The sequence below is a fragment of the Aegilops tauschii genome, chromosome 5 (assembly GCF_002575655.3).
Source record: "Aegilops tauschii subsp. strangulata cultivar AL8/78 chromosome 5, Aet v6.0, whole genome shotgun sequence".
NCBI lineage: Eukaryota > Viridiplantae > Streptophyta > Magnoliopsida > Poales > Poaceae > Aegilops > Aegilops tauschii.
The window spans coordinates 579,016,707-579,032,284 of record NC_053039.3 but is presented as its reverse complement, the minus strand read 5'-3'; the positions used below and the strand labels follow the sequence as shown (position 1 = coordinate 579,032,284).

General features: G+C 43.2%; 1 long non-coding RNA gene across 2 annotated transcripts; it reads right to left on the bottom strand.

The window, feature by feature from the left end:
• Positions 1 to 7,004: 7,004 nt before the first annotated feature.
• On the bottom strand, positions 7,005 to 10,598 carry LOC109762730 (uncharacterized). 2 transcript variants are annotated; one of them, XR_002232767.4, is made up of 5 exons: positions 10,000 to 10,598; positions 9,195 to 9,276; positions 8,970 to 9,081; positions 8,665 to 8,732; positions 7,005 to 7,384 (listed from the first exon to the last, which is right to left on the bottom strand). It is a non-coding gene; the product is annotated as an uncharacterized lncRNA (long non-coding RNA). The 2 variants fall into 2 exon arrangements; XR_002232766.4 differs by having other exon boundaries at positions 9,195 to 10,593.
• Positions 10,599 to 15,578: the final 4,980 nt, after the last annotated feature.

Here is a 15,578-nt window from a genome sequence, read left to right as displayed (position 1 = left end):
GGCTCGCCGATCCTTGGCCGATGAAAAACGATTTCCTATATTTGTCGAACTTGAATTACTCATGCCTTCTTCGCGGTCAGGTGCTGCCGTCTGGAGCGAGGCATCAATCGACAGCGGTGGACGGAGAACGAAAAGAAGAGATGCAGACGTCGAGTCGTCGCTGGAGCCTGTACTTGAGGCGTACGTCTGCCTAGACGAACGGTTTGACATGAGCATAGGGCACCCTGCTGCTTCATCGCACATGCGCGGTCCAGAGGCCCATCTCTTGAGGAGACAGCCATACCGATGATTGGAAAAGTCAACGCGCGGCGACTATATCTCGTTTGGAGGGTTTCCTCCACCTGTAGCTACTAGGACGGCCCTTTCTGGCTATTTTCGATCGATTCATCTGTACTTGCTTGCCTGGTTTTTTCGGGTTTTTTCTGTTTTGTTTTCTTCTAGGTTTTTTGTTTCTTCACCGATTTTCTTCAACTTTTCACTAGTTTTCTTTGTCTCTTTCATGATTTTTACTGTTTTTCTTTTATTTATTGTTTTTTCATTTTTCTTTGTTTTCACTTGTTTGTTTTGCAATTATTCTTTATTTAGTTATTTTTCCTCTTTTTTGTTTTCCTTGTTTCTTTCTCGGTTTTCTCAGTTTCCGTTCCTTTTGGAATCATTTTTTCACATTTTTTTGGTTTTCTTTCTTTATTGGGTATCTTCATTTTTCATTGTGTTCTTTGTTGATTTTCACCTGTTTCTTTTTGGTCAACACATGTCAACTTTTTTAGTACACATTCAATATTTTTTGCATACATCAGAGAAATATTTTATATGCATGATTAGCACTTTGAAATACATCATTATTATTTTTTGAAAACTCATATTTTTTATGTATACTTTTTCATACATGTTCCATATTTTTAATACAGCTTAATATTTTTCAAATACAAGAATAACTTTTTTTAGTACCTGGTAAACATTTTTCAATACCAGTGAAATTTTTTATGATGGCAATAAAAAAGTCACACGCAATGTAGATTTTTCATATACATCAGAAATACTTTTATATGCATGAATTTGTTAAAATGCATAATAAACTATTTTATATGTCTAGTTTTATTTAGTATATGTTGTACTTTTTGTGTACACAAGTAACATTTTTTATTAATGTTTAACATTTATACCCATTGTATTTATTTGTATATTTTGTCATATGAATGAATAACATTATATACACATTTACATGTTGAAAATGCTTGATTAATATTTTTGAAATTCTTCATTAAACAATTAAATACATGATCAACTTTTTTCATACACATTATATATTTTTATACATTTTATGTATACAGTAGAAAATTTTCTCTATACACATTTAACGTTTTTTAAGTACTTGGTTAACTTTTTTTCAAATATTTTATGTAAAGTAATTTTATATTATTTATTTAAATTATTTGGAAGTATAAATAAAAGTAAAAAAGAAGTAAAATACGGAGACAAAAATCATGAAAAAATAAAATAAATGAGGGAGTGTCATGTAGCCTCCCGTCGCTAGGCCGGCCCATTTAGGGAGACGCCTGACGCGAGGGTATCTTATGTCCCGCTACAAGCGAGGCATAGGCGTGCCCCAGCCGATGGGACCCACTGAGTTGCATGCTTGGGCCTGTATATTTTATGCTTGAGTTTCATGCACAATGGGTTATACCGTTGTATGGAGAATTTGGGGGCAAAACTGTTAACGTGCATTTTCGTTAACGGGCGCCTGCAGGGCAACACCACCTCCCGCGAGCTGGGCCGGCCCATTGAATTTTTTTCTCATTTTGTTAAAAATGAAAAATGATTGCGCGAGCTGAGATTCGAACCAGCGACCAGTTGGTTTGAGGAATGCCGTGATAACCACCTAGCTAAATGAATGTGATGTGACTACCTACCTTCTTTTCTGTTGATTTACTTAGAATTTTTTCGAACGGTTTTGTTCATTTTTCTTTTTACATTTTTTCCTTTTTTCTTTCTTTATTCTTACACTTTTTGATAATGATAAATGCGCGAACTTTTTTCATTTCGCTTTTTTTGTAAAATCGATGAAGTATTTTTCAATTTGTGAACTTTTTTTGAATTCGATGAATTGTTTTCAAATTGATGAACTCTTTTCTCAAATTCGATGAACTTATTTTAAATTTTGGAACTTTTTGGTTAATTCGATGAAGTTTTTTCTTAAAATCGATGATTTTTTTTCAAATTGGAGGACCTTTTTTCAAAATTGATTAACTTTTTTTCAAATACAATGAACTTTTGTCAAATTTCATGAACTTTTTTTTCAAATTTGATGAGCTTTTTAAAGAATAATCGATGAGCTTTTTCAAATTTGATGAACTTTTTCAAATTTTGGTGAACTTTTATTATCAAATTTAATGATTTTGTTCAAATCCGATGAACTTTTTTTTCAAATTAGATGAACTTCTTTCAAATATGCTGAATTTTTTAAATTCGATGAACTTTTATTGTCAAAATTCATGAACTATTTCCATTTTTGCAAAAAAAATTCAATTGGTACATCCTTTTCTTTTATTCAAATAAAGGATATATAATACTGGTATATGTTTTAAGTTTTGTACTGGAAGAAGTTTCAAATAGAGATGTTTTGCCGGGTGGTTAATGTGATTGGTAATGACGCAGGTGACTGGAGTTCGAATCCAAGTACACCCAATATATGTGAACTTTTTCCATCTAGTGGTGAGAGCGAAGTTTTTTTGGGCCACGGCCCATTACGGCCTTCTATGAGCGCCAGCGCGCGTAATGGGCGCCTGCAGCGCCGATTAGGTGCTCCTGAATTAGGGACCCCTAAAAGCTAGAGGTTTTGTGTGAGCGCACAAATCGCACTCCCATCGGCTCGGGCCTGATAAAAGTAAACGGGATATGATGGGGTTATAACTAAGGGGTAGGCCCAAAGGTACATATGACCCAGCCAAGGATCAAGGTGAACCAAAATGAAATCACTAATTGAGGAGTACTCTTGTCAAACATCAGTTCCACCTCCTCGGGTTGTGACAAGTGGCGTGCTAGCAAGTGCGCCACTTGTCGCAATATGTTTTTTCCATTTTTTCGTAAATCCATTTATTCAAAACGTTTTATCTCTTAAACCGTGCATCCAAATCCAGAACCCTTTTCATCGATGGATTCTTCGGGTCAAGATTTTCAAAACTAGATCCCATGTTGATAGGTTTTGACAAATTTTTCTTCACAAATAAAACCAGACAGAAATAAAAATTGAAGAAAAAACCAAACCGGGAGCACTTTTTCCCCCTTCGGAAGTTGCTTTCGAGAGGCACGGCCGTGACTCTCGCGGAAGCAAACCGTGTCTCTTCTAGAAAAAAAAAAGTAGAGAAAACGCGTTTTTTCCATTTCCGAGAGGCACGGCGTGCCTCTCGCGGAAGCAAAACCGTGCCTGGAAGAAGAAAAAGAGAAAACACGTTCTTTGTTCCGTTTCCGAGAGTCATGGCTCTCGCAGAAGAAAAACCGTGCCTCTCAGGGAACTCACGGAAGAAAAAAAACAAGAGAAAACGCGTTTTTTTCGTTTCCAAGAGGCACGGCCATGCCTCTCACGAAAGCAAAACCGTGCCTCTCACGAAAGAAAAAGAAAAGAAAACATATTTTTTTGCGTAATATTTTAAAATACTTTTTTGTCAAAAAGCTATGCAAAACTGAAAAGTAAAAAAAACCAGGACAAAACCATCTAAAAGCTGAAAACGACTGCGAGAAAATAAAAAAAATACAAAATCTGAAGAGAGCTTCCTAAACGTGACACATGGCGGTGACTGAGAGGCGCCAAGTGGCGCACTCTCAGCTCACCCCAAATGATCATTAGAAAGCTCTCGAAGTAGCGCTCGTCAAATAGTCACTCTCGAACCAAAGATATAGCTCAGAAGACAATGGGCCAACGGCAACGCACCAGTCCCATTGGAGTTACAACCCAGGGCATCAAATACCAGCGGAATACTCGCTAACGAGCCATGTGTCTACAATCGGGTCACACACCCCTTGATAGACAAGACCCATCAGTCGGTTGCCTCAAGACAGGAGCAGCGAGTCACCTTACAGTGGGCTACGTCGTACGTTACCATGACCCTCGTCATGCTTTTTTTTTTTACATACACAAGCGCTCATATATACGCGCATACACTCACCCCTATGAATGCACACACGTACACCCTACCCGTATGAGCACCTCCGAGAGACTGAGCCGGCATATCATCTTGAGATTTACGAAGCCACCATAGGCGCCTCGTCGTCGACGGGAACGTCTCCTCCCACTGAAAGCGCATCGCCGGAAATCCTGAAATAAATCCAGGAATAATGGGAGCACCAGGATTTGAACCTTGGTGGGTTGAGGGATACCACTGTCCACCTAACCATCTCAATCACAGGTTGATTCGCTCGTCATGCATTCATTAGTGCGATCCGTTGCAACACCACCTCGTAGCACATTATATAATTATATAAGTATGAGCACCTCTAATAGATGGTCTAAATGTAAAAATACCTAACTTTTGGACCGTCTGGGAAAAAACACTGCTACAACAGACGGTCCATATGTAAAAAATTAGACCGCGGCCTCCTCGTGATGTAAAATACAACACCTCACGGTGCAAATTGACATCACGAGATGCATCTGTTTCAAAACCAGCCGCCGCCCGCGAACGCCCAACCGCCACTTCTTTTCCTTTCCCGCCAGCCTGCGCCCGTCCACCCGCTCGCGACCCTCCCGGCCGCCGCCGCCCCCCGCCGTCCGGCGCCGCCATGGCCGAAGGCGGCGACGGGCTGTCCCACGTGGCCGCCGCCGCTGCCGCCGCTGCCATCTCGCCCGCAACCGCTGCCATGCCGCCGCCCCCCGCCCGCCGGCCCGGATTGGCGCCGCCCCGGCCGGTGGCCACCGCGCCGGCGGCGAAGGGACGAGGCGGCGGAAAACGGCCGGCCAACCGTAGCCGCAACCCGACCGACAGTTCTACGCAGCCGGTGAAGGTCTCTAAGGCGGCCGCGGCGGCTCGGGGCGACGACTCGCAGACGGTGCGGCCGGCGGCCTCCTCCAGCAGCCACACATCCATTCCTCAACCTCCCCCGCTGCCACCGCCGGCCGTGGAGGAAGATGTGGCCACGCCGACGGCCACCGCCTCCAACATGTTCGACAAAATGTCGCAAAGGTATAAATTTTCCGGTTGTGCTCTCGTTTGTTGTTTCAAATTGTATGTGTTCTTGATTGTTTGTGCGTCCTATTGTAGTGTTGATGATGAAGCTTTCATGCACGCGACAAATGTGGCAAATGATGATTACATGTATGCGTCACAAGAATATGAAACCCAATATGATGATGACAATCTTGATCTGGACGATGAGGGCTTTGTTGTCAAGGGAAGAAGTGGAAATTATACCACCGCGGAGGATGTGTTGATATGCACCGCTTGGAAGAAAATCTCTCAAGATGCAAGCATTGGAAGCGACCAAACGGTGAACACCTATTGGCAACGCATCAAGGAGTACTTCGATGAGCGCAACACAAGTGGTCACTTCCGTTCGAGCGACTCTCTACGCCAACGTTGGTCCACCATCAACGCTGAATGCCAAAAGTGGGCCGGTTGCTTGTCAAACGTTGCTCGCATGAACCCAAGTGGTTGCGGTGATAGTGACTTGGTAAATATTTCCTCTTCGTCCATGCTTTGTCAAATATTTCCTCTTTGTTCCACATGTTGATGATGATGTGTTGCTTGTTTTATTGTAGAAAATGATTGCACAAGGATTGTATCGAGAGAGGAACATGAAAGGCGAGAAGAAGAAAAGGAAAGGAAAAGCTTTCACTTTTCATCATTGCTACAAAGAGCTCAAGGATGTGGAGAAGTGGAAAACTAGAGAGACTTTTGAATCGTCGAAGAAGAAGAGTGCGGTGCTTGAGGATGAAGAAGATGTCGCCATTGAGGAGACGAGCCCCACTCCTCACTCCGCGACAAAATCTTATAGGCCCGATGGAAACAAGAAAGCGAAGGGAACCAAGGCCGGAGACAATGATCTCAAGGAAGGATTTGATGCCATTGTCATGGCGAGGAAAGAGTATGCCGAAGAGAAAAGAATCTTGAAGATCAAGGAAATAGAGGAGAGGAGTGAGGCCGAGCGGCGAAGGGCGATGACCGAGGAGAAGAGGGCGGCAGCCGAGGAGAGGAAGGTGGACCTAGAGGAGAAGAAGGCCGCGGCCGACGAGAGGAAGATGGTTGAGGAGAGGACACTCAAGTTTATGTTTATGGACACATCAACTCTTGATGCCAAGGCAAAGGCATATGTTGAACTTTGTCGCGATGAAATGCTCATGAAGAAGCAAATGCTCATGAGGCAAATGATGATGGGAGGAGGCATGGGAGGTGCCATGGGAGGAGACATGGGATATGCCATGGGAGGAGGCATGAGAGATGCCATGGGAGGAGGCATGGGAGGTACCCACTACACCACGGTTAACTTTTGGCGACACATCAATCTATTGGCATAGGGTACCTTTGCCGACAGATGATTTGTAGCTAACACATATGCTGACAGAAGACAAAACAGTCGGAGGACTTGCTGTGCGCAAAGGTATTGCCGACAGAAGTTAATTTGCCGACACTTATCTGGTCGGCATACACCCTACCTACGCCGACAGATGATACGTCAATGTACACCCTACATATGCCGACACATGGTGTGTCTGTGTACACCCTACCTATGCCGACAGATGGTAATTAAGTCAACATACACCCTATCTATGCCGACACTTGGGCTGTCCAAATAGGTCTTTAGCATTGCCGACACTTAGTCTGTCTAAATAGGTATTTGGCATTGCCAACACATGGTTTGTCTGGCTAAGGGTGTACTTTTGCCAACACTTTCTCCAATGGAATGTTTTTACCGACGTATAAATTGTTGGTAAGATGGTGTACTACCAGAACTTCAACTAGCTACTACTCTGATTCAAATGTTACACAATGCTCAACTCTTATCCACAAACAAGATCAAGATGAACACATATTACAAAATCATTGATAATATGGTCAGAAACATACATATATGTTGATCACACGTTCAAACTCAAGTCAATCTTGACAAAGCAAAGTTTGGCCATCTTGGCAAACATCCAGAAAACACAAGTCACTTAAAAGGACCCCTATTTGCTGGTCTAAAAGAGTTCAAACACTAAATGGTGCAAACACTTAAGTCACGTCCATGAGCACAAGATTTCTACTCCATAACACTTCAACACCAAATGGTCCAGAACACACATAAGTTTCATGATTACAATTAAGGTGGCTGGTCCAAAATACTGCAGACAACCAAATGCTCCATAACACTCCAAAGTCACCATATCCATGCGTACTAGGTGGTTGATTACCTAAAAATATTCCACAAGAATTTGTTAGAAAGTGCAGTCAGCTCAAGTTCTTCGAAGCTCATAGGGAGATTGGCAGCCAAGAGAAGCACAAGACTATTTATGACATATGTCCAGAACACACATAACATAGTTCTGTCATATCGTGATGTAAAATATTTTTAAAATGCTGAAAGGAATCATCATGCAGACATATCTACATATACATAGGGGTAAGCATTTCTCATTGGCAGGCATATCTACAAATTTTATTCAACATCTTACATGCAAGAAACTGTACTAGGATCGGACAGTGTAAAGTTGTATTTGTTCTAATACGAAGTTAGCTCATATATGGAGGCTATGGTTCAAATTCTCATATGTTCCAACTGAATGGGACTGCAAACATGTGATTGTTACTCACGTGTACATATGAGGAATATGTGTGGGTGCACCCTAACCATTTTATCTACTTCAAAGTTCGAAAATAATTGTGCTTGCACGTTATCTGATGAAGTAGAACTAATATGTACAGCTTCAGACCAAAAAAACTGTAGGATGTGCAGTTAAATTTATGCCACTAGTCCTCAACCCGTGCAGCAGCTGCACGGGCTAGCTACAATCGTTTTCATGAATGTGTTAGTAAATACTTAGAAACTACAGAATTTAGAAATATTTTAGTAGCATACAATTGAGATGATACTGATGGCATTGTTGCTTAATGATTAAAACTGAACGAACTTTATTTGTACGTGCCGATTAATCTGGAGGCTCACGTGCTGTATCCACTTAGGTTGCGTGCATCATGCGATCCAGGTTTATTTCTCCTTTGCAAAAAAGAAATAGTTGGCAGGTCTAAGTATACCTTCGTTTGATGGCATAAATCATAACTTCTATATCCAGTCCAATGATTTAATCAACTATTTGCAATATCTCATAGCTCAAAAGGACCTCAGAAAAGATATTATGATCAAGTTGATCCTTTAATATAGTTTGTCCTACTATGATAATGTGTGAAAATTGATGAAAAGGCTCTAGGAGAAACTCATTTTTATCACGTACTAACCTTATTTTGTGAAAATATAAATAGTAATCAGTCATATAGATTTACTCCAAGAGACTTTCAATTCTTTTTCAGTTTGGTTATATCAATATAACCGAGCAAGTCAATAGAAACTAATGAAACTTGTAAACCCAAACAAATAGGGTACTATGAACTGAACACCAATAAATAATAGAGGATGTTAAAGTTCCTAAATTAGTACATTGCAACGGTAAAGTAAATGTTGTTATAAAAATAGTACCTTGCTTTCACGCACGTCAATGACTGTCATAGTAATGCTACAACTACATGTGCACAAACCTTTGTTACCTGTTGCCATTGACATTGGAAATATGTCACTGAATTGAAGTATTATTTAGAAGACCACATATACATAGAGTAAACTGAAAGAGGAAATGTTCATAAAAGTAAAGAAAATTAAACAACATGGTTTACAACGTATCATCCTTGAGATCAAACTTACAAATCTGAATTAGATGCATCATAATAATTGGAAAATTTTATCAAAAGTTGTAGGTCGATGCAAACCCCACTGTGCAGACTCACCGGTTAATAAAAGAAGATAGAGATGCACACATTCATGCCCAGATGTGAAACACAACACAGCAGCCTTGCTTGGAATGCACCAATCAAGCTAGCTTCAGCCAGTCAGGCCTGTCTGCAACCATATGGGAACAAAGGAAAAAGTGAAGATTCAATGATAAGCACCGGAGCATATGGAGAACTACTAAGGGAAAAACAGAATAAATGGGTCTGGATCTGTTATCTCACTGTGCGCAAGCGCTTGCATGTCATCCTTTCCCACACACCATCGATCTGTTCTTTTTTCCTCGCAAGAGACGCATGACGGACGCTGATGATAAATTCATATATTATGGTAGACAGATTAGTAGAGCAAGATCGATTTACTAGGATCTTGGGTGGTGTCGCTTAAGCAGAGGAACTGGTCGAGCCTCAAGCGACATAGCACACGGCCGGGGGAGATTTTTACCGCTACATACGTACTGGCAGCGCATGTGCAGAAGGCGGGTTCAGGTTATTTCCAATCAGAACACTTTATCCAAGGGCTACTAATCTGTCCACCATAATCTATGCATTTTATCTAAGGGCTATGAAAAAAGTGGTACTCTAGATTTATTACTAATTCTAGCAGTATCATCTGTATAGCTGGTTACAAATGCGATCCAGACCGAGATTTCAGAAACTTGCAAGGTTATAATTCAGAAATTTAAAGTAACCCATCCCAATAGCCATAGATCTGACCAACAAATTAGAAACTAAAATAAAATAAGGTTGGATTGTGCACTTTCTCAGTAGTACCACAGATCCAACAAGTAACCTTTGTAATGCTACAACTTAATCTTAAACAAAGGGACTGACTAACTAAGTAAAGTAGGGATGAGTTTAGGTTCAGACTAACAACATGTTCAATCACTCCAACGTAGATACCAACAATACAGCTCACAGGTTGCAGCAAACTAGCAGTTCGATCTATGAGAGACACAGGGTCTTGCTCGTGTTTGGAAGAACAACTGGAAAGAAGATAAATTGCGGATGCCATCATCGGCCCTTATACCTAGCAAAGAACGCTTCCTCTGGCCTGCGTACATGAATGAGGGGGTAAACACCGAACCGATAGCTATTGTGAGGACGACCAGCGACCAGGCGTGTAGCACGTAGCACATGATGGGGAACTCCCCTCGAAGGCCACCGGCTGCCCACCAACGAAACGGGCCTGTGGCTGATAGATCTGGAGAAGGGGCTTTGCAGGAGAGAAAAGGGGTGGCGGCGGCCGAAGCAGGGGCCGGGGATGTGGATCTCGCGGTCGGGGGATGTGGTCGAGGGCGGGGCCGCGGGGGTTAGGGAGGCGGACGGACGGAGGTCGGCGTCGGAGCTATTGGCAGCCGCGACCCCGGTGGTGGCAGGGATGGAAGGGGGGTGGGGGTGGGGGCCACGGGCCGCACAGCGGTGTGCAAGGACGGCGGTGACAGGAGCAGAGGGGGGAGCAAGAGGATGACGGCAAGTTCACCGGCGACAGAAGGAATGGGGGATGGGCAGCACGAGGACGAGGACACAATCACCGCCGGCGGCAGAGACGGGGGGTGGCGCGAGAGGGCGACGGCGGAGGGGATGTGGGGACGGAGCTGGTGTATTTGGGTTGGGTCTCAGATTTCAGGGATATCAGGCCAGTGTGGGTCAAATTTGGGCCGCGCATAGCCCAAACTTCCCTGGTCGCGCGCCTAAATCAGCCGCGAAAATTTTCAAGGTCTTGTTGGTTGACACGTGTACACCTACACCGACACTTTATCTGCGTCCATACACCCTACCTACGCCAACAGATTTGATGTCCCCAAGCACGTACCTACGCCGACACAAAATCTGTCAGGGCCCACACATGTACCGACAGACAGGATGTTACTAAGCACTTGCCGACTAATATGTCGTCTCTACATGGTTGCCGACACATAGTTTGTCCACATTGTCATACCTCTCCCGACACATGATTTGAGAACAAAGCTTAAGAGCTACGCCGACAGACCTCCTGTAGAGATTGGTGGACCTTTACCCACACAAGTGTGTCACCTAAGCTCTACCGTGGTGTAGTGACCATGGGTGGTTACATGAACATGATTGGAGTTTCCATGAATGGTGCATTTGGCGGAAACATGAGAGGTGGCTTCGGTGGCAACATGGAAGGTGGCTTTGGCGGCATGGGAGGTGGTTTTGGCGGCAACATGATGGGTGGCTTGGGAGGTGGCTATGGCGGCAACATGAGTGGCGTTGGAGTTGGCTTCGTCGGCAACATGACCGGTATGGGACGCAATGAAGATGCTTCCGGTGGTGCTCACGGCAATGAGAGTTCACCGCTTGTTGAGAACGTCGACAAAGACGGTGGTGAAGATGATGATCGTACCACGGTTCACAACGCCGGTGGTGTTGATAACCCGCATGAGTAATATTCATGTGCATTTCAATTTCTAGGGCGAAAAACTATGATTGAGACGATGCTCTTTTGGTAGAGGGATTTGATACTATGATGGTGATGCACTTTTGATTGAAACTATGATGATGCACTTTATTTTCAAATTTTTGTTGCTATTTCAATGCAAAACCGCGGCTGAACAGTGGCTGGCAGCAGCCGCGCGGCCGTTTTCAGATTTTTACATCTTTGGTTTGGACCATCTGTTGGAGTTGCTCTTTTGGACCATTTGTTGGAGTTGAGCGTTTTTCGAAGCTCCAAAATGCACTTTTTGGCGGTCCAAATTTTACATCTCCGGTTTTGGACCGCCAAAATTTGGACCATCTATTGGAGATGCTCTAAGGAGTAGCGCACAGGTGGACCTCTCTTATATTATGAGCACCACACAAGATAGGAGTAGGATATTACCTCCACCGTCATATTATGAGGTCATCTCCGTCAGCCATGTCTATATGCGGGAGGAAATCCTCGATCCACATAGCTGGATCGGTTGTGTCATCGTATGATTCTATGTTGATGGGTTTGAACCCGTCCGGGAATTGATGTTCCATTACCTTGTCTGTGAAACAGATCGGGTGAGCGGGACCTCGGGTCCGAGTAGTGTCGCGTCGGATTTTGAGGGAGATCCGTGCATAGGCCTGGTCCCGAGCTCTGTCGTTCCTGTCCATCCACGCATCATAGCCGTCGCGTCCCATGGGTTCGCGCCTTCTAGATCCGTAAATGGATCGAGGCGGCGCCCGGTTTGCCTCTATCCGACGTCGAACGTCATGAGGATCTAGGTAATCTATAGGGTCCTTGCCGTGATGGCGTGGAGTCGGTTGGGTGTTGAAATTTTACCGCACTGGCCTATCACGCCCTCTAGGGGGGGGTCGGCCAGGCGCATCGGCAGCTAATTTGGGATCAAACTCCGGCAGCAAACGCCTGCGAGGATAGGATTTGGGCGCGCTCTGGAGTCGATCTTCGAGATCTTGTTCGGCCGAGAGTACTTCAACCCACTTTTCGTTCAGCGATCTATATTGGCTTGCAGCAGCTGCTGCTTGCGTTTCATAGTTCGGGCGGTGGCGATGAGGTGCCGCCGGAAGCGCTCTTGCTCAAAGGGTTCTTCGGAGACGATGTAGTCCTCGGTTCCGAGGCTCTCGTCTTCCTCGGACTCTGGCATATAGTTGTCGTCAGCCCCTTCAAAGAGGTTGATGACCCACAAGTATAGGGGATCTATCGTAGTCCTTTCGATAAGTAAGAGTGTCGAACCCAATGAGGAGCAGAAGGAAATGATAAGTGGTATAGTTTTGTGATAAGATAATTTGTAACGAGCAACAAGTAAGAAAAGTAAATAAAGTGCAGCAAGGTGGCCCAATCCTTTTTGTAGCAAAGGACAAGCCTGGACAAACTCTTATATAGAGAAAAGCGCTCCCGAGGACACATGGGAATTATCGTCAAGCTAGTTTTCATCACGTTCATATGATTCGCGTTCGGTACTTTGATAATTTGATATGTGGGTGGACCGGTGCTTGGGTGCTGTCCTTACTTGGACAAGCATCCCACTTATGATTAACTCCTATTGCAAGCATCCGCAACTACAAAAGAAGTATTAAGGTAAACCTAACCATAGCATGAAACATATGGATCCAAATCAGCCCCTTACGAAGCAACGCATAAACTAGGGTTTAAGCTTCTGTCACTCTAGCAACCCATCATCTACTTATTACTTCCCAATGCCTTACTCTAGGCCCAAATAATGGTGAAGTGTCATGTAGTCGACGTTCACATAACACCACTAGAGGATAGACAACATACATCTCATCAAAATATCGAACGAATACCAAATTCACATGACTACTAATAGCAAGACTTCTCTCATGTCCCCAGGAACAAACGTAACTACACACAAAACATATTCATGTTCATAATCAGAGGAGTATTAATATGCATAATGGATCTGAACATATGATCTTCCACCAAATAAACCAACTAGCATCAACTACAAGGAGTAATCAACACTACTAGCAACCTACAGGTACCAATCCCAGACTTAGAGACAAGAATTGGATACAAGAGATGAACTAGGGTTTGAGAGGAGATGGTGCTGGTGAAGATGTTGATGGAGATTGGCCCCCTCCTGATGAGAGGAGCGTTGGTGATGACGATGGCGATGATTTCCCCCTCCCGGAGGGAAGTGTCCCCGGCAGAACAACTCCGCCAGAGCCCTAGATTGGTTCCGCCAAGGTCCGGCAGAACAGCTCCGCCAGTCCCCAAAGCTTGCTTCTGATTTTTCTTCGGATGAAAGACTTCATATAGCAGAAGATGGGCACCGGAGGGCCAACAGGGGGCCCATGAGGCAGGGGGCGCGCCCAGGGGGGTAGGGCGCGCCCCCCACCCTTGTGGCCAGGGTGTGGGCCCCCTCTGGTATTTCTTCCTCTCAGTATTTTTCATTATTTCCAAAAATAACTTCCGTGGAGTTTCAGGACTTTTGGAGTTGTGCAGAATAGGTCTCTAATATTTGCTCCTTTTCCAGCCCAGAATTCCAGCTGCCTGCATTCTCCCTCCTTACGTAAACCTTGTAAAATAACAGAGAATAGGCATAAGTATTGTGACATAATGTGTAATAACAGCCCATAATGCAATAAATATCGATATAAAAGCATGATGCAAAATGGACGTATCAACTCCCCCAAGCTTAGACCTCGCTTGTCCTCAAGCGGAAGCCGATAACGATAAATATGTCCACATGTTTAGAGGTAGAGGTGTCGATAAAATAAAATACGGACATGAGGGCATCATGATTATTCTCATAACAGCAACATATATGGATAATGTCATATGATTTCTTATGCTCAAGTAATAATCTATTCACAATGCAAAGTATGAATCAGAAACTTTATTGAGAACTAACAAACTATAATCTCAGTCATTGAAGCAATTGCAATTTATCATAACATCAGAAAGATTCTATGTCAGAGCTTTTCAGCAAGTCCACATACTCAACTATCATTTAGTCTTTCACAATTGCTAACACTCATGCAATACTTGTGGTTACGGAGTTTTAATCAGACACAGAGAAAGATAGGGGCTTATAGTTTCGCCTCCCAACCTTTTACCTCAAGGGTAATGTCAACAATAATAGTTCATGCTAACTTACATCCAATTAGATATATATGTCTGGATCTTCCCAACACACTGTGCTTGCCAAAGGATAAAATGTAAAAAGGAAAGGTGAAGATCACCATGACTCTTGCATAAGGTAGAAGATAAAAGTAAAAGATAGGCCCTTCGCAGAGGGAAGCAGAGGTTGCCCTGCGCTTTCAGAGTTGGATGCACAAAATCTTAATGCGAAAGAACGTCACTTTATATTGCCACTTGTGATATGGACCTTTATTATGAAGTCCGTCGCTTTTACTTCTTCCACATCACAAGATCGGGTAAAGCTTATTTCCTCCACACTAATCAATCATACATATTTAGAGAGAAATTTTTATTGCTTGCACCGATGACAACTTACTTGAAGGATCTTACTCAATCCATAGGTAGATATGGTGGACTCTCATGGCAAAACTGGGTTAGCACAAGTAGTATCTCTACTTGGTGCAAAGAATTTGGCTAGCATGAGGGGAAAAGGCAAACTCAACATGTTGGATGATCCATGACAATATACTTTATCTCAGATATAAGAAAACATAACCCATTACGTTGTCTTCCTTGTCCAACATCAACTCTTTAGCATGTCATATTTTAATGAGTGCTCACAATCATAAAAGATGTCCAAGATAGTATATTTATATGTGAAACCTCTCTTTCTTTATTACTTCCTCTTAACTGCAACGATGACCAAAACTAAATTTGTCAACTCTCAACAACTTTTAATCATCATACTCTTTCTATGTGAAGTCATTACTCTCCATAAGATCAATATGATCTCTTTGTTTCTTTTTATTCTTTCTTTTTCTTTTATTCCCTCAAGATCATAGAAAAATAATCAAGCCCTTGACTCAACACTAATCTTTATTATATAGCTCACGGACTCGATTACATAGAGGGATCATAAAGCAAAACTCAAAACTAGATCATACCAAAAGCTTTATTCTACTAGATCAAGATAATACTAAAAAGGATCGAACTAAGAAAAAACGGTAAAGATAGGAGTGTGTTGGTGATACGATACCGGGGCACCTCCCCCAAGC